General features: G+C 47.3%; 1 long non-coding RNA gene and 1 other non-coding gene across 2 annotated transcripts; one reads left to right on the top strand and one right to left on the bottom strand.

The window, feature by feature from the left end:
* The first annotated feature begins 15,997 nt into the window (after positions 1-15,997).
* LOC132535928 (uncharacterized) lies at positions 15,998-19,689 on the top strand. The gene is made up of 2 exons (XR_009547645.1): positions 15,998-16,962; positions 18,320-19,689. It is a non-coding gene; the product is annotated as an uncharacterized LOC132535928 (long non-coding RNA).
* LOC132536075 (small nucleolar RNA SNORA17) lies at positions 17,619-17,749 on the bottom strand. Its single transcript, XR_009547756.1, has one exon. It is a non-coding gene; the product is annotated as a small nucleolar RNA SNORA17 (small nucleolar RNA).
* Positions 19,690-21,178: the final 1,489 nt, after the last annotated feature.

Here is a 21,178-nt window from a genome sequence, read left to right as displayed (position 1 = left end):
AATGCCCATGTTCATCGGGGAAGCAATTACAGAACCCAGACCTTGCACATTCTGCATCCCACAAATGACCTTGGGTCCATACTCCCAGAGGGTTAAAGAATAGGAAAGCTATCAAGGGAGGGGATGGGATACGGAGTTCTGGTGGTGAGAATTGAGTGGAGTTATACCCCTCTTATCCAATGGTTTTGTCAGTGTTTCCTTTTTATAAATAAATAATAAAAAATAAATTAAATTAAAATTAGAGCTTCCACCTTCCCTGGGAAAACCACCAATCCTGACCATGCAGACAGTAGGTGGAAGCTTCACTGCACATGTCCCCCTCATAGTGACACAACTGGCACCCCTGGAGGAAGCTGTATCTGGAGCTAGGCTGACACAGGCCATTCACAAACCCAGAGGTGAGAGGTCCTTGTCAGAACCCTCAGCCCCAGAGGTCTGCCCGCTTCCCTGCAGTGAACCTGGCTCCCTGAGGCCAAGCCTGCGGTGACTGCAGGCTGCAGGGACTGCAGAACCAGAGTCCACTCCCCGCCCTTCAGGAGAGACGGAACATAGACCATTACTGCAGACCACAAAGGACCCCAGGGCCTGAGGAGATGAGTGGGACTGTGTCCCACAGTGCCTGATGTGGCTCTCTGTGGGGAGGTATCTGGGTCTCTGAGCTGGCAGGCGACTGTGACATGCAGTGCAAATTCTCTGAGCTGCTTGGGGAGGGTCTGGGTCCTCAGCTGAGGCATCTTGAGCTTTCTGAAATTGGGGCCTAGAAAAAGAGGCCTCTGCAGCTGCTGTGGGTCTGTGTCCCAGTGAATAAGAACTCTGATGTGTTGATCTGTGTCCAGAGAGCTGGGTCGCTGAGCTCTCTGTGCACCTGCCTGCCTCCCTGGAATGTGTTTAAGAAGTCAGGGTGAACCCTACTCTCAGGGTTTAGAACAAGAAGTGTGGCATCACGCTTGCAGTGACTTCCCTCATGTCTGCCCTAGTAAAAGGGATATATGCTTTGGAGCTCATAAAAGTCCACAGAGACACTGTTACAAGAATCATCTCTATGACTCAGGTGGTGAATCCGCAGTACAGTGCCTGTGGTCTATGCATGAGAACATGACTTTGATCCCCTGCACCACAAGGAAACACCAAATACAGCACACCAAGGACAAACTGGGAGAAGGTCCAGATCAGTGGAGAGGTGCTTTGCTGTCTTCTCTCTCTGGGTCTCTGAGTCTGTCAGATCACAGTGTAACACTGAATAGAGGTGTTGGCTCCTCTGTATCATATACTTCCGACATCCTGGGCTTCCTCCTCTGCATGACATGAAAAGGGAAAGGAGAGGAAGATCTAGGGATGTCATCCTCAGCCTCACTGAGGGCCCTGAGCCAAAAAGTACACGTGTCAACACAACCAGTCAGTGGAGGTCACCATGTACAGATCATGGGTCTGGGACTGTCTAAAGAAGAAAGTTCTCCACCCATGAGGGTAGAATGAACCCACCAAAACATGGGGCTGGGCTCATTAGGGGAGACAGGGCCAGCAATTGCCAAGGTTTGATGAGGGATGGTAAGGAGAGGGGGACAGGGAATGTGATATTTTGGACACACCACCCTTGACTACTGTTTCTAGAAATCGCCCCCATGCTTCCCATTACCCTGATTCAGCGTGAAGGGAAAGAACCACCAACACCAGTCTCTTGCTTGTATTTGGGGATGGGGGTGTAAGCACCATGGGGACAAGTGGGTTTTGTTCTTTCCACAGACAAATCTTGCAAAATAAAACCCAAATCACTGCCTGACACCTAATGCAGCAAAAAAAAAAAACGAGTGAATGAACAAAGAGAATGCAGTGGAAGGAGGCCCAGCCTCTGGCAAGACTGTACACCTGGGAGAATGACTGCTTTCTTAAGAGCAGGCCTGAGGCCCACCCACACCCCACACCGCTGGGGAAGCTTGGGTGCTATGCTGGCTTTCCTTCGCTGCCTCTTTCTTTCTTTGTTTTTGTCCCTGCCTCTCTGCTTCTATCTATCTGAAACAGTTGGCCTGGACTAATGAAGTCCAGGTGATGAACAAGATACAAAGTCAAACAAATGAGCACCTATCTAGACACCTGGAGGATTTTCCTAAGGAGAAAAATCAAGTATGAGAGCCTTGACTCTCTCTGGCCTTGTCACTGTCCTTGAGCCCTCTGGATGCCTGTCCTTCCCCACTGTTGCTTCTCAAGTGTAACTGACAGAGGCAGCGAGGTAGCACAGTGGATGAGATGCTGGAGCCTCAGGCATGAGGCCCTGGGTTTGATTCCCAGCAACGACTGTACAAGAATGGCGATGCTCTGCTTCTCTCCCCCACCCCACCCCTTTCTCATGAGTAAACAAACACAGAGCATTTTGCAGAAGGGATCACTGACAGTCCTTGTGGTCTGTCTGAGGGGAAAGCTGTCCCTACTGCTCCCTGGGGGCCATTAGGCAGGTTCCCAGGCAAGCAGAAGAGACCCCCAGGAGACTGATTCCACATAACTGGGGAGGGCAAAGGCAGCACGAGGCCAGCAGGGGGGAAAGCCTGCGCTGCTCTTGGCCAGAGGGCGACACCTGCCAGAAGGCAGATTTCGGCTTAGGGCACTTTCTGGGTGGAGGGGCACTGAGGCCTCTGGGGACCTTCAAGCAGCTTCCTTGCCCAGCCCTGGGGAGTAGCCTGGAAGCTCCAAGGGGGAAGGGCCGCAGTTCCCCGCTCTCACCACCAGGAGGCGCGCGGGAAGGGACGGTCCCGTATGGGCGGAACCACCGGGGCGCGGAGGGAAGGGGGCTTCCGCACCAGGAGGCACCACCGCGCCGCAGAGTGGTCGCAAGTATCGGAAAACATCTGCGGATCGCGACACCATAATGAGGTTCGCCTTGCATTCCACAGGGCATCGTTCAAAGACGCCGGCGGTGGCACTACCGGCAGGAAAGGACCCGCCTCCCCCCGCAATATCCTGATTCCTGACCAAGACCCATGAGAGGGAGCCACCTCCCAGCCGCGCCCCCTCCTCCTTTCCGAGCGGGCGGGGCCTCCTGTGAGCATCAGTGAATGAGGATTCTAAAATTCTAACTACTTCACCAATAATTGTTATTATCTGTTTTTCCAATTATGGCCATTATTGTGGATGTGAGTGAGTAATTTGTGTTGTTTAAAAATTACTTTTAATATTTATTTGATTGTTTTGGATAGAGACTTAGAGAAATTGAGAAGACAAAGGGAGATAGAGAGAGATACCCATAGCACTGTTGCACCACTTGCGAAGATTCCCCCTTGCAGGTGGGGAGTGAGACTGGAACGTGCGTCCTTGTGAACTATGATCTGTGGGCTCTGCCAGTGCATCACCACCTGCCCTTCTTATGTGTTTTTTTAATATTTATTTTATTTATTTATTCCCTTTTGTTGCCCTTGTTGCTTTATTGCTGTAGTCATTATTGTTGTCGTTGTTGGATAGGACAGAGAGAAATGGAGAGAGGAGGGGGAAACAGAGAGAGGGGAGAGAAAGATAGACACCTGTAGACCTGCTTCACCATCTGTGAAGCAACTCCCCTGCAGGTGGGGAGTGGGGGCTTGAACCGGGATCCTTACGCTGGTCCTTGTGCTTTGCGCCACCTGGGCTTAACCCACTGCGCTACAGCCCGACTCCCTCTTGTGTGGTTTTGATTGCATTTTTCTGATGGCTAATAAGTCAAATATTCATTCGTGTGCTTCTTTGCTAGCTTTTTCTTTTCTTTTTTTCTTTTTTTTTTTTTTTTTGTTTCCAGGGTTATTGCTGGGGATCATTGCCAGCACTACAAATCCACTGCTCTTGGTGGCCATTTTTTCCATTTTGTTGGATAGAACAGAGAGAATCTGAGAGAGGAGGGGTAGATAGGGAGAGAGACTCCACCATCATTGGTCACTTCCATCAGGAATGTCAGCATAAGCCCTCTGCTGGGTCACGCCAGGAACTTGTCCTCCATATAAAGTAGAAATGGGGAAACACACACACACACACACACACACCACAAAAAAAAAAAAAAAAAAGAATGTATGAAAGAAATGGTAGGGACTACTCCACTCTCCCAAGGGAAGCTGGGTCATTCTACCCTTCCACTCAAGGAAGACTGGTCCTGAAATGAGTGCAGTCTATTAAGTTTCCAGCTATGGCCATGAACTGTGAGCTCAGACTGACAGGGACTCAGAGCTTATACAGGTTTGTGTGCTAAATATAAATATATATGGACTCTGGATCAGGTGGATGGGGTAAACATTTAATTTTATTCATAGATTTTTCTTGAAGTTTGGAAGTGACTCTCTGCCCTAATCCAGCTCTCTAGCTCTATTCTCAACTCTGACACCATTTTCTCAGACAATATTTTTGTCCAACTCCATGTTAGCTATCAAACTCAAGCAAAAACTATGGAAGTCATAGGAACATATATAAAATAGACTTCTTCACTTCTTTCCACCCTAAGATCACTATTCTCATCTTCTCTGTTTCTTTTTTTTTTTTTTTTTGGTTCCTGTTCATTAATTATTTTCTTCTGCTTTATATCTTACTGCCTTTCAGACACCAAGTTGCAGATACAATCATGGTTCTATCCTGACTTCCCTGGTCAGATGACTTCACCAATGTCTGCCGGAAAGTCACCACTCTAGAGCCCTACCTCAGTAGGGAAAGATAGAAACAGGCTGGGGATACGTATCCACCTGCCAATGCCCACATCAAGTGGAGAAGCAGTACAGATGCCAGAACTCCCACCTTCTACACCCCAAAAAGAATTTTGGCCCATACTCCAAGCAGAGGAAATATGATAGAAGGAAGATGACCAGGAGGCTCTGAACTCCAACTCCATCAGGACTTGGAAAGAGAAGAGGAAAAAAGGAAGGACATTCAGAAGTTATAAAAAGAGTGCTTGTGACTTTGAAAGGAAGAAAAGATGGGACCATGGGGGGGAAGGATAGATAGATAGATAGATAGATAGATAGATAGATAGATAGATAGATACAGAAATAGTAGTCAGCCCATATATGTGACTTTGGGAATGGGGATACAGAACTCTGGTGGTGGGAACAGTGTAGAATTATACACCTGACGGGGTCGTTTGGCAGCGCAGTGGATTAAGCGCCTGTGGCGCAAAATGCAAGGGCCAGCATAAGGATCTCAGTTCAAGCCCCGGCTCCCCACCTGCAGGGGAGTCGCTTCACAGGCGGTGAAGCAGATCTGCAGGTGTCTATGTTTCTCTCCCCCTCTCTGTCTTCCCCTCCTCTCTCCATTTCTCTCTGTCCTATCCAACAACGAACAACATGAACAACAGCAGTAATAACCACAATGAGGCTACAACAACAAGGGCAACAAAAGGGGGAAAAATGGCCTCCAGGAGCAGTGGATTCATAGTGAGGCACTGAGCCCCAGAAATAACCCTGGAGGAGGCAAAAAAAAAAAAAAGAAGAAGAATGATACCCCTGATATCTTATAATTTTGTAAATCAATATCAAGTCACTACTAAAATTAAAGTAAGTTTTTAAAAAATCCACAAAAAGAGTGTGTCCTCTATCAAGTGCATCAAACTTTTTGCTTTCTTGATACTGTCCTTTGTGTGAAGTTCAATTTATCGGGTTTTTTTTTTTCTTTTCTTTTGTCACTTGTGATTTTGCTGTGACTTCAAAAAAGCATCGCCTATTTCATGGTCACAAAGTTTGATGTCTATGTTTTCCTTCTCCTCCTCCTCCTCCTTCTTCTTTTAATTTTCTTTGTTTCTTTGATTTTTTTTTTATCTTTATTTACTTATTGGATAGAGGCAGTCAGAAATCTAGAGGGAAGGGAGTGATAGAGAGGGAGAGAGATAGAGAGACACCTGCAACACCACTTCACCACTCATGAAGCTTTTCCCCTGCAGGTGGGGACCGGAAGCTGGAACCTGGGTCCTTGCACACTGTAACATGTGCACTGAGCCAGGTGTGCCACCACCTGGCCCCTATGTCTTCTTTTAAGAATTATATACTTTCAACTCAATTTAGATTTTTAATCGATCTTGAGTCAATTCTTGTTGATCCCGGTTCAAGCCTTGGTGCCCACATGTGGGGGGGAGGTTCATGAGCTATGAAGTAGTGCTGCATATCTCCTTGCCCCTCTTTCCTTTCAATTTATATGTTTATATACAAAAGTAAACAAAAATTGAAAAAGTGAAGTGGAACATTTCTTCCTATGTCTGCGGGACATGTGTATCTCTTAAAAAGAGTCTATTCAGTACTTTGGCCCACTTTTTTATTTAGTTATTTTTTTTCTTTTGTTGAGCTGTACTAGTTCATTATAGATGCTTGATATCAGTCACTTGTTGAATGTGTGATGTGCAAATATCTTCCCATTTACTGGATTGCCTGGTTATCTTTGGGTGGTTTGCTTTGAATGTGCACAAGCTTTTTAGTCTGTTGTAATTCCGTTTATTTATTCTTATTTTCATTTCCCATGCACATAGTGTTGAGTCTCTAAATATATCTTTGGTGTTAAGATCCTGCAATGTCTTACTGATTTTTTTCTATATATTTCAGAGTTTTGGGCCTAATATCCAGGTTGTTGACACATTTTGGTGTGTGGTGTTAAGTGGTAGTCTAGCTTTGTTTTTCTACATTTAGCTATTCAGTTTCCCAGCAGCATAAGATGAAGATAACTTCTTTACCCCATTGAATGGCTTTGGCCCCTTTACCATATATAGGGTGGCTCTATATGTATAGGCTCATTTCTGGACTCTCGATTCTGATGCACTGATTCAAATGTCCATTGTTCTGACCCACTAATTCAAGTGTCCCGCTGTTTTGAATAATACTGATTTCTAGTATAAACTAAAGTTAGGGGATGCGGTTGATTGAATGAATGCTGTCTTACAAGACAGTTGTCTCTGGTGTTCATTTTCACATCTCTTCAAAATACATGCCAGCACATATCTAGACCACCAAAATGCTGTTTTCCTTCACTTTAAGTCACTGTGTCCACAACATCTTTTTAAAGTCTCTCCTCAGGAGTCGGGCAGTAGTGCAGCATGTTAAGCGCAGCTGGTGCAAAGCACAAGGACCGGCATAAGGATCCTGGTTCAACTTCCCGAGTCCCCACCTGCAGGGGAGTTGCTTCACAATCAACCCCCTGTCTTTCCCTCCTCTCTTCATTTCTCTCTGTCCTATCCAACAACAATGACGACGACATCAATAACTACAACAATAAAACAACAAGGGCAATAAAAAGGGAATGAATGAATGAATAAATAAATAAATAAATAAATATTTTTTTAAAGTTTCTCCTCAATCCCATTAGTATCCTCAGATCTTCAGATAGAAATGAATGGTTTATTCATGCTAAATCCTATACTTTCTCTTGCTTTTTTTCCTCTAAAATTCTACATATGAGTAAGGTCATCTGGCATTTGTCTTTCTCCTGCTGTCTTATCCCACATAGCATAAATCTCTCCAGTTCCATTCATGTTGTGACAAAAGATAAAGTCTCCACACTGACCAGAATTCAACTGACTGCTCCAGAGGATCCCTGTGCTCATCTCCAAGCACATGCTCTATCTATCATCTGTCTGTCTATATCTATCAGTGATCTGTGTTGGGCAAACGCTAGAAGAAGAAGTGATCTGTGCAGTCCACCTCATCCTGTCCCTGCAGCTCTTTTGTTTCTCTGTTCTATGCATTCTAGCTTTCTTGGCTTCTCCAAATTCTTTAGTTTCATCCACTTCTGGAAGATCACTGGCTTCCACTAGAGATCCCTCCCACTGCACTAATATCTTGTGTTTTCCTCCAGACAATAAGTTAGAGGCAACTGGAAGGGCTCATTGTTCCAATTGTCTCACCTCTTCTAGGGCAAGCCTGATACACTATTTCCTCAGGCTGTTTCATCTGATGCTTCAGTCATTAATATAGGAGGACAATCCAAACACGTTGTTCCATCATTGCCAAAACCAATTCATGAGTCAAAATCAAAACAGCCCTTGAATGTTGTGTTAAGATTTCTTGATCATTTCCATATGGTGTGTGTGTGTCTGTGTGTGTGTGTGTGTGTGTGTGTGTCCATCCTGTGTGTATGTGTGTGTCCATCGTGTGTGTGTGTGTGTGTGTGTGTGTGTGTGTGTGTGTATCCATCCGGTGTGTGTGTGTGTGTGTGTGTGTGTGTCCTGTGATAAAGAGGTTAAGGGAAAATTACAAGGTTCTCTCAATATAAAGATTCCACAGTTGTTGTTATCCAGATAATCATTGCTATACTGTTATTTATGACAGAGAGGATGTCTGAGACATCATGCCTATACCACGTGGCCGATGGGCACCACATTAAAAAAAGATCTGGAACCTGGACTGGAGTTGGTGTATTGCACCAAAGTAAGACTCTGGGGTAGATGAAGGGGACATTACAGGTCCTGGAAAAGGATGACAAAGGACCTAGTGGTTGTTGTACTGTTATGTGGAAAACTGAGAAATGTTGAGTATGTACAAACTATTGTATTGACTGCTGAATGTAAAACATTAATCCCCCAATAAAGAAAAAAAAAGAAAGAAAAGAAAAAGATCTGCTAATAGAAGCACAGAGAATGTTGTTGACACCTAGAATCAAAAGGTAAAGGGTCTCAATCCAAACATTGCCAAAGACAAGCTGAGGGACCACCAGACAAATTGTGTAAATTCTTGGAACCTCAGGCTCCCCATCCACAGAATCAGGGGTGAATGTGGCTGTGGACATCACAGGAAGGAGGCAGTGAGGGATCACCTGGGTCCAGGGAAGCAAGGTGCCAGAACATAGGGTCACAGAATGAGCCACTCAGCAGTGCAGGCAGAGCTAGGTGTGGTGTGGATGACTTGGGCACAATCATGCAGCTGGCTAAGAGGACAAGACCCACAGAATAGGTTCATCAGTGCACAGGACAAGCCCAAGGAATAGGGAGCTGCTGAAACTGAGAGTACTCTGAGTACCTCATCCCTCTAATTGATATTGTGGAATGCTTCTTTCAGAATCAGCATGGATGATACCTTTTCTCACTTGTGGTGGCCTTCATGACATCGCACCACTCTTACTGGCAGTACTGGGGACAAGGCACAACCTGGGGTCATGGACCAGGGCCTGAGGTCAGACACACCTGGGCATGAGCACTGGTATCTCCTGAGTGGTTCTACTGTGCTATTGAGCAAGTTAGTAGCTCGTGCACAGGATGCCAAGTTACTCATCTGAAAAAGAGTGAGCCCTATTAGGAACCACACCCCTGGGATGTAAGGAGTACTAGAGGAAATGGCAGGGGGTAAAACAGACACTCTCTGGTGGCTGACAAACCCATCAGCAATGTCACTGGTTATTGTTTTTCTCACATTTATTCTGTGAAAACTCTTACTGGGCTCATCTAATCTACTCCACGTGACAACCAGAGAAGGAAGACTGACACACATCACACAAGGGAAAAGTCTGAGGCACAAAAGTGTGACGGAGTGATCCCCAGTCACACAGGCGATGTGATAAAGATAAACTGACTCACAAATGAGGAAGCACTAGAACCAAACTTCTGGCCATAGTCAAGGTGAAGAGGGGTTCACTCCAGAAGGGGCTCTGATGGGGACCAAACACCACAGCAATCAGCTAGCTGGATAAATTGGTGAGTGCAGGAATGATAAACCAGGTGATAGCGTAAGTGGTTAAGTGGGTAAACTTGAAGGCAGGTGATGGAGGGAATTGTAGGGCTGCTCTCAGGCCCAAGGAACTATGGAGTAAAAGGACTGTCATGGGCTTCACAGGGACCACTGTCCAAAAACAAGAAGCACAGTAAAATCTGGGGGTTGGTTCCAGAAACCATCCATTTTTCACTCATTGTTTCAAAAGGCATTACCTGATCTGTTCTCTTCAGAGAGGGCTCCATGATTTCAGAAATATCTGTCTTGGAGCAGAGCCCACAACCCCAAATACGCTTCCACATACCCCGTGCTATATCCCATATAAGGCTGGACTGAACCATGACTTTTGGCAATTATTCTGTGCCATTTAAAACCAAAAGGAGGAGATAATGTCAGCTTGTTGGAGCATAAAGCCTACATACCTAAGGGCCCATAGGACAGAAGTAAAATTCTCAGAAGTACCACATGTCACAGGTGAGCAAGGATCAGGTATTCATTCTTTCTCTATTCTATCTCTCCTCTCTCTCTCTAAATTCTCAATCTCTCTCATCCTCATCCTGCCTAATAATAAATGCACAAATATATTTTTTAAAGGACAGATTCCAGCTTCCCTGGGAAAACCACCAATACTGACCATACAGATTATACAAGACAGTAGGTGGAAGCTTCACGGCACATGTCCCCCTCATGGTGACATTACTGGCACCCATAGAGGAAGCTATATTCGGGACTGGGCTGACACTGGCCATTCACAAACCCAGAAGTGAGAGGTCCTTGTCAGAACCCTCAGCCCCAGAGGTCTGCCCCCTTCCCTGCAGTGAACCTGGCTCCCTGAGGCCAAGCCTGCGGTGACTGCAGGCTGTAGGGACTGCAGAACCAGAGTCCACTCCCCGCCCTTCAGGAGAGACGGAACATAGACCATTACTGCAGACCACAAAGGACCCCAGGGCCTGAGGAGATGAGTGGGACTGTGTCCCACAGTGCCTGATGTGGCTCTCTGTGGGGAGGTATCTGGGTCTCTGAGCTGGCAGGCGACTGTGACATGCAGTGCAAATTCTCTGAGCTGCTTGGGGAGGGTCTGGGTCCTCAGCTGCGGCATCTTGAGCTTTCTGAAATTGGGGCCTAGAAAAAGAGGCCTCTGCAGCTGCTGTGGGTCTGTGTCCCAGTGAATAAGAACTCTGATGTGTTGATCTGTGTCCAGAGAGCTGGGTCACTGAGCTCTCTGTGCACCTGCCTGCCTCCCTGGAATGTGTTTAAGAAGTCAGGGTGAACCCTACTCTCAGGGTTTAGAACAAGAAGTGTGGCATCACGCTTGCAGTGACTTCCCTCATGTCTGCCCTAGTAACAGGGATATATGCTTTGGAGCTCATAAAAGTCCACAGAAACACTGTTACAAGAATCATCTCTATGACTCAGGTGGTGAATCCGCAGTACAGTGCCTGTGGTCTATGCATGAGAACATGACTTTGATCCCCTGCACCGCAAGGAAACACCAAAGACAGCACACCAAGGACAAACTGGGAGAAGGCCCAGATCAGTGGAGAGGTGCTTTGCTGTCTTCTCTCTCTAGGTCTAAGTGTCTGTCAGATCACAGTGTAACACTGGATAGAGGAGTAGGCTCCTTCGTATCATAGAGTTCCGACATCCTGGGCTTCCTCCTCTGCACGACATGGAAAGGGAAAGGAGAGAAGGATCTAGGGATGTCATCCTCAGCCTCACTGAGGGCCCTGAGCCAAAAAGTACACACATATCAACACAACCAATCAGTGGAGGTCATCATGTACAGATCACTGGTCTGGGCCTCTCTAAAGAAGAAAGTTCTCCACCCATGAGGGCAGAAAGAACCCATCAAAACATGGGGCTGGGCTCATTAGGGAGACAGAGCCAGCACTTGCCAAGGTTTGATGAGGGATGGTAAGGAGAGGGGGACAGGGAATGTGATACTTTGGACACACCACCCTTGACTACTGTTTCTAGAAATCGCCCCCATGCTTCCCATTACCCTGATTCAGCGTGAAGGGAAAGAACCACCAACACCAGTCTCTTGCTTGTATTTGGGGATGGGGACAAGTGGGTTTTGTTCTTTCCACAGACAAATCTTGCAAAATAAAACCCAAACCACTGCCTGACACCTAATGCAGCAAAAAACAAACAAACAAACAGAAAACAAACCAAAACAAAACAAAACGAGTGAATGAACAAAGAGAACGCAGTGGAAGGAGGCCCAGCCTCTGGCAAGACTGTACACCTGGGAGAATGACTGCTTTCTTAAGAGCCGGACCCACATTCAAGCCTGGGGCCCACCCACACCACTGGGGAAGCTTGGGTGCTATGCTGGCTTTCCTTCGCTGCCTCTTTCTTTTTTTGTTTTTGTCCCTGCCTCTCTGCTTCTATCTATTGAAACAGTTGGCCTGGACTAATGAAGTCCAGGTGATGAACAAGATACAAAGTCAAACAAATGAGCACCTATCTAGACACCTGGAGGATTTTCCTAAGGAGAAAAATCAAGTATGAGAGCCTTGACTCTCTCTGGCCTTGTCACTGTCCTTGAGCCCTCTGGATGCCTGTCCTTCCCCACTGTTGCTTCTCAAGTGTTCCTGACAGTGGCAGCGAGGTAGCACAGTGGATGAGATGCTGGAGCCTCAGGCATGAGGCCCTGGGTTTGATTCCCAGCAACGACTGTACAAGAATGGCGATGCTCTGCTTCTCTCCCCCACCCCACCCCTTTCTCATGAGTAAACAAACACAGAGCATTTTGCAGAAGGGATCACTGACAGTCCTTGTGGTCTGTCTGAGGGGAAAGCTGTCCCTACTGCTCCCTGGGGGCCATTAGGCAGGTTCCCAGGCAAGCAGAAGAGACCCCCAGGAGACTGATTCCACATAACTGGGGAGGGCAAAGGCAGCACGAGGCCAGCAGGGGGGAAAGCCTGCGCTGCTCTTGGCCAGAGGGCGACACCTGCCAGAAGGCAGATTTCGGCTTAGGGCACTTTCTGGGTGGAGGGGCACTGAGGCCTCTGGGGACCTTCAAGCAGCTTCCTTGCCCAGCCCTGGGGAGTAGCCTGGAAGCTCCAAGGGGGAAGGGCCGCAGTTCCCCGCTCTCACCACCAGGAGGCGCGCGGGAAGGGACGGTCCCGTATGGGCGGAACCACTGGGGCGCGGAGGGAAGGGGGCTTCCGCGCCAGGAGGCACCACCGCGCCGCAGAGGGGCCGCAAGTATCAGAAAACATCTGCGGATCGCCACACCACAATGAGGGTCGCCTTGCACTCCACGGGGCATCGTTCACAGACGCCGGCGGCGGCACTACCGGCGGGACGGGGCTCGCGTCCCCCCTCAATATCCCAGTTTCCGACCCAGACCCACGCGAGGGAGCCACCTCCCAGCCGCGCCCCCTCCTCCTTTCCGAGCGGGCGGGGCAGCCGCTACTCGGATCCGACACCCCGGATGTGGGGGCCTAGACGGAACCGCGCGGGGATTGGTCGCGGTCACAGGGCAGAGTGAGCTCTTCCGGGGCAGGTCGTGGCCCCGGGTGGACGAGGGGCTCCCGCCTCTCTCGAGCCCCTCCTGCTTCCCATTGGCTGCCTGCGCCCAGTCCAAGTCGGGCCGCGGGGTGTGCGCCGGCCCGTGAGTCTCCGCGTGGACCCGGCCGGGCCCGCGGGTCCCCGGGGCCTGCACGTGCCGCCCCGTTACCCAGGGTCGCGGGGGCCTGCCGAGCGCGGGCCTCTTGGAAGGGCGGGACGGGGGCGGGTGCACTGAGCGAGGCTGCGACCGCCTGGGGGCTCTCGGGCGGGGGGTAGTGCTTCAGGTCGCGGCAGTGGCCGCTGGGGGGGCGTGTTCTCCGGGCTGCTGGCTTGCAGGTGCCTGGCTGGTGGTGGCATGTCTCTGCTGGCACCGCACCCCAAGTGTCAGCGTCACAGTGCTTTGTAGTTGCAAGGCCCACAGCTGGAGGTGTGTCAGTTGCACAGGTGTTTCGCCGTGGGCGGGGGGGGGGGGCGGGGGTGGAGACAATTAGTCTTAAGGTGTAAGGTGCAGACAGACTCATTCCAGGGCTCTGTGTCCAGGTCTAGATTCCAGGATATTGTTTATTGTCAGATGAACTTAAGGAGTTACTTGAACTCTTTGTTTTTAGCATCTTAGTCTATACTTTGACTCTCTAATGGTTTAGCTAGTGTTTCTTGAATCTGGGATATCTGAGCACTTTTTGGTTCCTGTTTTTTTATTCTCATTTTGTACAATTTTTTTTTTTTTTTACTGAATTTATTTCTTTATCAGTGAGAAAGGTCGGAGGAGAAAGAGACAGACATCACTCTGCTACTTCTGCTGGCAAGGAATGAACTGGGAACCTCAGCTCGAGAGGCTAATGCTTTACCCACTTGCTTTTCGATGTTCTAAAATTCCTGGAGTTACAGTTGTGTGCAGACACTTCACCTCACCCACCACCCTTGTCCCTGTGCCTCGACCCCCACCATTCCCTTTAATCGCCATAGTTTTTACAAAATCTAAGAGACGGCTGGCGACAGGTTTTTGCAGTATGTTGCCATTAGTTATCTCTTGCATATATGAGTAAAACCATCCCAGAGTTGGTTTTCATTTCTTATTTCATTAAATATAATCACCTACACTTTGAGGCATTGTGTCCAGAAGGTATAAGCACATCTTTCTGACAAGACAGAGAGCATTCTATTGTAAATGATATGTGAGTTTTCTTTATTACAACTAGTTTCACCACTAGTGATTGAATGCTGAGTTACAAGATTATATTGTACTTGGGGTGAAGTTCTTGATTACTCCCACCACCAGAGACTTGTGCCCCTCCCTGTTCCTCCAAGGACAGCCACTTGGTTCCGCCAAGTACTGGAGAGTAGACACCACTTCTTCGTCCTGATGCAGTCTTTGGGCCTTTAGGTTGCTTCCCTGTCTTAGTGCCTGTCAACTGTGCAGCTATGCACGTAGAGGTGCAGACATCCTTCTGAATCAGTGTTTTCCTTCTCCAAGACATAGAGCCATATAGGAGAGAGGTATTGCTCAATTGTAAACTATTTCCGTGTTTGTTTCAAAACTCTCCATCCGTTTTTACTAGGGGCTGGCTACGCCACTGTGTAGTCCCACCAATAGTGGACCGGAGTTCCCTTTTCCCCGAGTCCTTGCCACCACAGGTCTTTTCCAGACTTTCTTATTTCCCCTCCATTTCCTTTTTTTAAAAAAATATTTATTTATTCCCTTGTGATGCCCTTGTTGTTTTATTGTTGTTGTTATTGCTGTCGTCTTTCTTGAATAGGACAGAAAGAAATGGAGAGAGGAGGGGAAGACAGAGAGGGGGAGAGAAAGATAGACACCTGCAGACCTGCTTCACCGCTTGTGAAGCGACTCCCCTGCAGGTGTAGAGCTGGGAGCTCGAACCTGGATCCTTGCGCTTTGTGTCATGTGCGCTTAACCCGCTGCGCTACCGCCTAACTCCCCTCCATTTCCTTTTTGTGATTAATCATGAGTTACCGGGTTACCGGATATAATCCTTTTTTATTTTTATTTTTTAATTTTTATTTATAAAAAGGAAACACTGACAAAAACCATAGGATAAGAGGGATACAACTCCTCACAATTCCCACCACCAGAACTCCGTATCCCATCCCCTCCCCTGATAGCTTTCCTATTCTTTAACCCTCTGGGAGTATGGACCCAGGGTCATTATGGTGTGAAGAAGGTGGAAGGTCTGGCTTCTGTAATTGCTTCCCCACTGAACGTGCACAGGCTATAATTCTACACCGACACACCACCAACGTTCTGAGTACCCACCCTTCCACCTCGCAAGGATAACCACAATACGTCTCACAAAGTCTTAGAAACAGTTTGCTTCTGTTTTCTTTCTTTCTATTTTTGTTTGCTTGCTTGTTTTTGGGCTGCTCTCTGTTTCAGTTCTCTAGATTGCACATGAGTGAAACCATCCACTAAGTGACTTTCATCTTTACTCATTTTACTAAGCATGACCTCTTCCAGTTCCATCCATTGTGTCCTAAAGCTTAGTGTCGTCTCCTTTGATTGCAGAGTTGTATTCCATGGAGTATATGTATCCCATTTCTTCCCTAGCCAGTCTTCTGTGCGTGGGCATAGCTGGTCCACTCTGGCTATTGTGACTAATGCAGCTATGGACATAGAGGTGCGTATATCCTTCCGTGTATCATTCTGCGTTCCTGTCTGTCACATATATGCCTCGGAGAGGTATTGCTGCATTGTGGGTATTTCCATTTTGACCTGTTTCAGAACTCTCCATACTGTTTTTCATAGGGGCTGCACCAGGGTGCTGCCCCGCCAAAAGGGGACCAGAGTTCCTTTCCTGCATCTGTGCCATCATTTCTCATTTCCAGGCATCTGAGGTAGGCCATTCTCAGGTGTGAGGTGGTGTCTCAGTGTAGTTTTAACTGGTGTCTCTTACAAATAAATGATACAGAGCACTTCTTCGTGTCTTTGGCCCACCGGTGCGTCCTCTTTTTGGACACAGCCAGTCGAGTGTTTTTCCCCAATTTTGTATTGGATTACTGCTTTTCGTTCTTGCTCATTGCTTTCTGTACACTTTTTTTTTTCCATCAATTCCCTGTCAGGTGTGCGATGTCCACATATTTCATACCAACTGCTGGGTTACCTCTTGGTCCTTTGGTCGTTTCTCCCAAGGCCTAAAAACTAAAAAGCTTCCTAGCTGAGAGAAGACCCAGGTGTTTGTTTTTCCTGCAGTTTCCGTCACCATGGGGTTGAGTGTCCAAATGCCTCTCTCATGTGAAGTCAGTTTGCCTGCGATGTCTCCTTCTGGATGTGTTATGGCGTCCTGTTGAATACCCAAGTCTTCAGCCCACCTCTTTCCCAGGGTGAGGGCCGTCTGTGGCAGGGTGGGGCGCTCTTGTGTGCACTGTGTGGAGCCTCAATCTGTGTGGAGAAGGGTGACGCAGGCCGTGAGGTATCTATGCAGGTATCTATGCAGGGTTGTAGATGTGCTGAGCTGTTTCTGATGTCTCTGGACCTCTGAGCTGTTGGGGGCTATGTCTCAGGAGTACATTCTCTGTCCAGGCTCAGGAGCCTTTGGAAACCAGCAGGCAGGATTAACCTGGACGTCTTCTCCTGGTTGGGTGCCATCAGGGTGCCCACCTTAGTGTTGTAGCCATGAATCTTAGCAGACTGTGCAGGACCTGCGCCCTGGTGTCCTTCCCCGAGAATTCCTGCACACCGGGTATGTGCCTGGGGACTGGCGCACATAATGGAGCCACAGCAGAGGAGAAAACCGACCAGGTTCCTGATTTCATACTGTGGGTCACTAAGAACACAGCCCTCCGATGGCAAGTGCTCTGCGGGATAGTAAGACTCAGTCCCGGGAAAGCGGGTGTGGGTGGGATGTGCTGATTTTATTCCTGTGGTTCAGGGAAGGTCTCTCTGAAATGGTGGTGACTGAGTAGAGAGCTGCGGCAGGCTAGTGAGGGAGCCCGTCGTGTCCTCACTTGGCGGGGGAGCGAGCTCTGGACAGGGAGGAGGCAGGTGATGTCTCCGAAGCTCTCTCGCCACCTCCTGGGCTTGGTCAGCTGTGTGGATCTCCATGATTTGTGTGAACGCCTCTGGAGGATGCCGAGTAGCCTTCCAGCATTTTCCTGGTCTCTTGGCATCTGCCACAAGGTTGAGGATGGTGTACTGGTCTGTCTGGTAAGGTCACTGAACCATTTGGTGATCAGATCTCTCAGATGATCTAACACCACCTCTGGATGCTGGGCTGGTTGGTAACCTGGGCTTGGACAGAGGTCAGACACTCCATAAGGTCATTGTCACGGGCTAACAGTCCCCTTCCGCTTGAATGGTGAGCCGTCACTCTTCATCCAACAGCGATGAACACCAGTCTTCGGGTCACAGGGTCGCCTCGAGATTTGAGGGCAGGCAGGAACTAAGGAAGAATCAGAGCTTTTGTACACGACAGGATTCAGGTCGTCAGTAAACACACAGTAACAGGAGGGGGCGCTGTGTTGAGTGTCAGACTGTCAATCACCCAGTGGCTCACAGGTCAGAGCACTAGACATAGACAAGCCTCTCTTCTCTCTGCCACCTAATGACACACATGTGACACAGCAGTCACATCTGTAACACCTCTAGGGGCAGGTGTAGTTATTGTTGTTATTTATGTCGTTGTTGGATAGGACAGAGAGAAATGGAGAGAGGAGGGGAAGACAGAGAGATAGACACCTGCAGACGTACTTCACCACTTGTGAGTAGACTCCCCTGCAGGTAGGGGCGGGGAGCAGGGGTTTGAACCGGGATCCTTACGCCGGTCCTTGCTCTTCGCGCCACGTGCACTTAACCTGCTGCGCTATGGCCTGACTCCCAATTATGTTTTTTAATTTCTTTATTGGGGATTAATAGTTGACAGCAAAACACAATAGTTTGTACACGCATAACATTTCCCAGTTTTCCACATAACGATTCAACCCCCACTAGGTGCCCCTCGGCCATCATGTTCCAGGACCTGACCGCTCGAATAATGTTTTCAAGTACTCTATACCTAGAGAATATTCTGTGAGGGCTTGTGTTTGAAATTATATCCCAGCAGTCAGTGCCTGCCGTTGGGACTGATCCCATCTCTGTTAGCTTGAATGTTTCAGTGCCTGTTTACAGCATATGTCTCCATTTATTTAGTTGCTTGTTTGTTTTCTGTTTTTCTGCTGGCAACCAGAATCATCTCTGTGGCTCTGTGACTACTGCACCAGGACCCACTGTATCTAGTGGGCATTTCTTTTTGATAGTGAGAGAAAGACAGATAGAGGAGGAGAGAGACCGAGAAGAAGACACAACCTTCACCACTGCTCCACTGCTTGTGAAACTTCCCCCTGCAGGTGGGGACTAGGTACATGAAATACAGCCCTTGCACTTAGGTCTTCTTTTAAAGGAACTCTTTTTTTATTTTATTTTATTTTATTTCATTTATTTATTTATTTATTCCCTTTTGTTGCAGGTCTTCTTAAAAAATATATATATGGGCAGGGGTAGATAGCATAATGACTATACAAAGATATTCTCATGACTCCAAAGTCTTAAGTTCAATCCCCTGTACCAACATAAGCCAGAGCTGAATAGTGCTCTGGTAAATATATACATATATATGTGACACAGAGAGGATGATTGAGAGAGAGAGAGAGTTATCAAATCACCACTCCGCTGTAGCTTATGGTGTTGTCAGGGGTTGAACTGGAACCTTGGAGCTTCAGGCATGCCATCAATCTGCTCTTCACTACTTGAGCTATTTCCCTGCCCTTATTTATGTCTTCTTTTATTTCTTTTCTCAGCTTTTTTGCACTTGTCAGCACACAGACAAAAAGACATGGGGTCTGCACTGTTTGGGGTAAAGCTATTAGAGTTGATATGTGTGAATGGTTTCTTTATAGTTCTGTTACGTAATTGTTCATTGCTAGTATGTAGGCAACTGTGTGTGTGTGTGTCCTGCAATACCTGCTTTACTGGGATTTTCTATGAAATCAGTCCTGTCACATGTATACTAGCACCGTTTTATTCACTCCTCCCCAAGCTGTCAGCCGTGCATTTCTTTTTTTGCATTAGTAGAGTGGTTAGCATTCCCAGTACACTGTTAAGTAGCAGTGCTGACAACAGACATCCTGACTATGTTCTGAATCCTTCTAAGAAAGCTGTTTTTCTGCATTAACTAGGATGGAAAGTGTGGGTGGTTTTTTAACTATTGGTTTTTCATTTGCCACCAGCGCTATGGCTGGATCTAATTACCTCACAAAGACTCCACTGCTCCTGGTAGCTATTTGTTTTCTGGGAGAGAGAGACACACACACACAGGAGAGAGAGATAGAGAGAGTAGGGAGAGACAGAAACAGAGAAAGGAAGAGAGAGACTCAAGTGTGTCAGCACTGCTACACTGCTCTTGTACTTTTCCTTCCTGTAGATGGGAACTGGGGAGTCTTGAACCAGAATCCTGGCACACAGTAATATGTCCACTCTACCAGGTGCACCACTGCCCACTATCAAGTGTGGGTATTTTTAAACTTTCTCTTCTTCTGTTTATGAGTGGGATCATCCCATGCTCATCTTTCTCTTTCTGACTTACCTCACTTAACGTCATTCCGTCTAGCTCTATCTAAGATGGGTCGGAGAAGGTGGGTTCATTATTCGTAATAGCTGAGTAGTATTCTATTGTTTATAAATATCACAACTTTCTCAGCCATTCATCTGTTGTTGGGCACCTGGGTTGCCTCCAGGTTTTGGCTATTACAAATTGTGCTGCTGTGAACATAGGTATACCCAGATCTTTTTATTTATTTATTTCCTTTTTGTTGCCCTTGTTGTTTCCATTGTTGTTGTAGCTATTATTGTTGTTGATGTCGTCGTTGTTGGATGGGACAGAGAGAAATGGAGAGAGGAGGGGAAGACAGAGAGGGGGGAGAGAAAGACAGACACCTGCAGACCTGCTTCACCGCTTGTGAAGCGACTCCCCTGAAGCGACTCCCCTGCAGGTGGGGAGCCGGGGGCTCGAACCGGGATCCTTGAGCCGGTCCCTGCGCTTTGCGCCACGTGCGCTTAACCTGCTGCGCTACCGCCCGACTCCCTAACCCAGATCTTTTTGGATAGGTGTGCTTGACTCTGGGAGAGGAATTACTGGGTCATAAGGAAAGCCTCTTTCTAGCCTTGTGAGGTTTCTCCAGACTGTTCTCCACAGGGGTTGGACCAATTTACATTCCCACCAGCAGGGCAGGAAGGATCCTTTGTCTCCCCTCAAGAGTAGATATTTTTGTAGTGGCTCTACATCAACTTCAGAAAACCCCTTCTACTCCTGGTCTACTGATTTTTTTTTTTTTTAATAATGGGTGGAGGTGTTTTCATCAAATTCTTTGACAGACAGTTGATATGATCACATACTTGTTTCTCTATCTTTTTTTGTGATAATATGGACGGTTTAATGATGGCTGTTTGAATATTGCAGTAGCTTTCTAATTCTATAATGACCCAGTTGGTCATGGTTTATTGTTTTTATATACAGTCCTGAATTTGTTTCACTGTTTTTCTCTCATCTTGGTATCAGGGTGAAACTAATCTCATAGCATGATTCAAGATGTGTTGTAATTTTTACTACTAATGCTTTCACAATGCTTTTTTAAAGCACTAAGATTTCAGGGGTACAGCTCAGGAGATGGCACCGTGAATGTTGGACTCTCAAGCATGAAGCCTTCAGTTTAACCCTGGCACCACATGTGCCTGTGTAATGGTCTGTCTCTCCTCTCTGCTCCCTCCAATCTCATTAATAAAGAAATCATTTAAAAATGAACAAGATTTCACTGCTTGATTTCATATCCATATGCGAGTATCTGTGTGTAAGTCACCACACCCACCTCCAAAGCCCTGTGAGCTACATCCCCCACCCTCAGAACTGCATAGTTCTCACAGTCTCAGACATACTTTCATTGCTTTTTTTTTTTCTTTAATTTCTTTACTGGGCAATTGATGGTTTACGGTAAACAGTAAAATACAATAGTTTGTATATGTGTAACGTTTCCCAGTTTTCCGCATAACAATT

This window comes from Erinaceus europaeus, chromosome X (genome assembly GCF_950295315.1).
Source record: "Erinaceus europaeus chromosome X, mEriEur2.1, whole genome shotgun sequence".
In the NCBI taxonomy this organism is placed as follows: domain Eukaryota; kingdom Metazoa; phylum Chordata; class Mammalia; order Eulipotyphla; family Erinaceidae; genus Erinaceus; species Erinaceus europaeus.
Note: the sequence above shows the minus strand (reverse complement) of the source record. Positions and strands in the feature narration are given on the sequence as shown.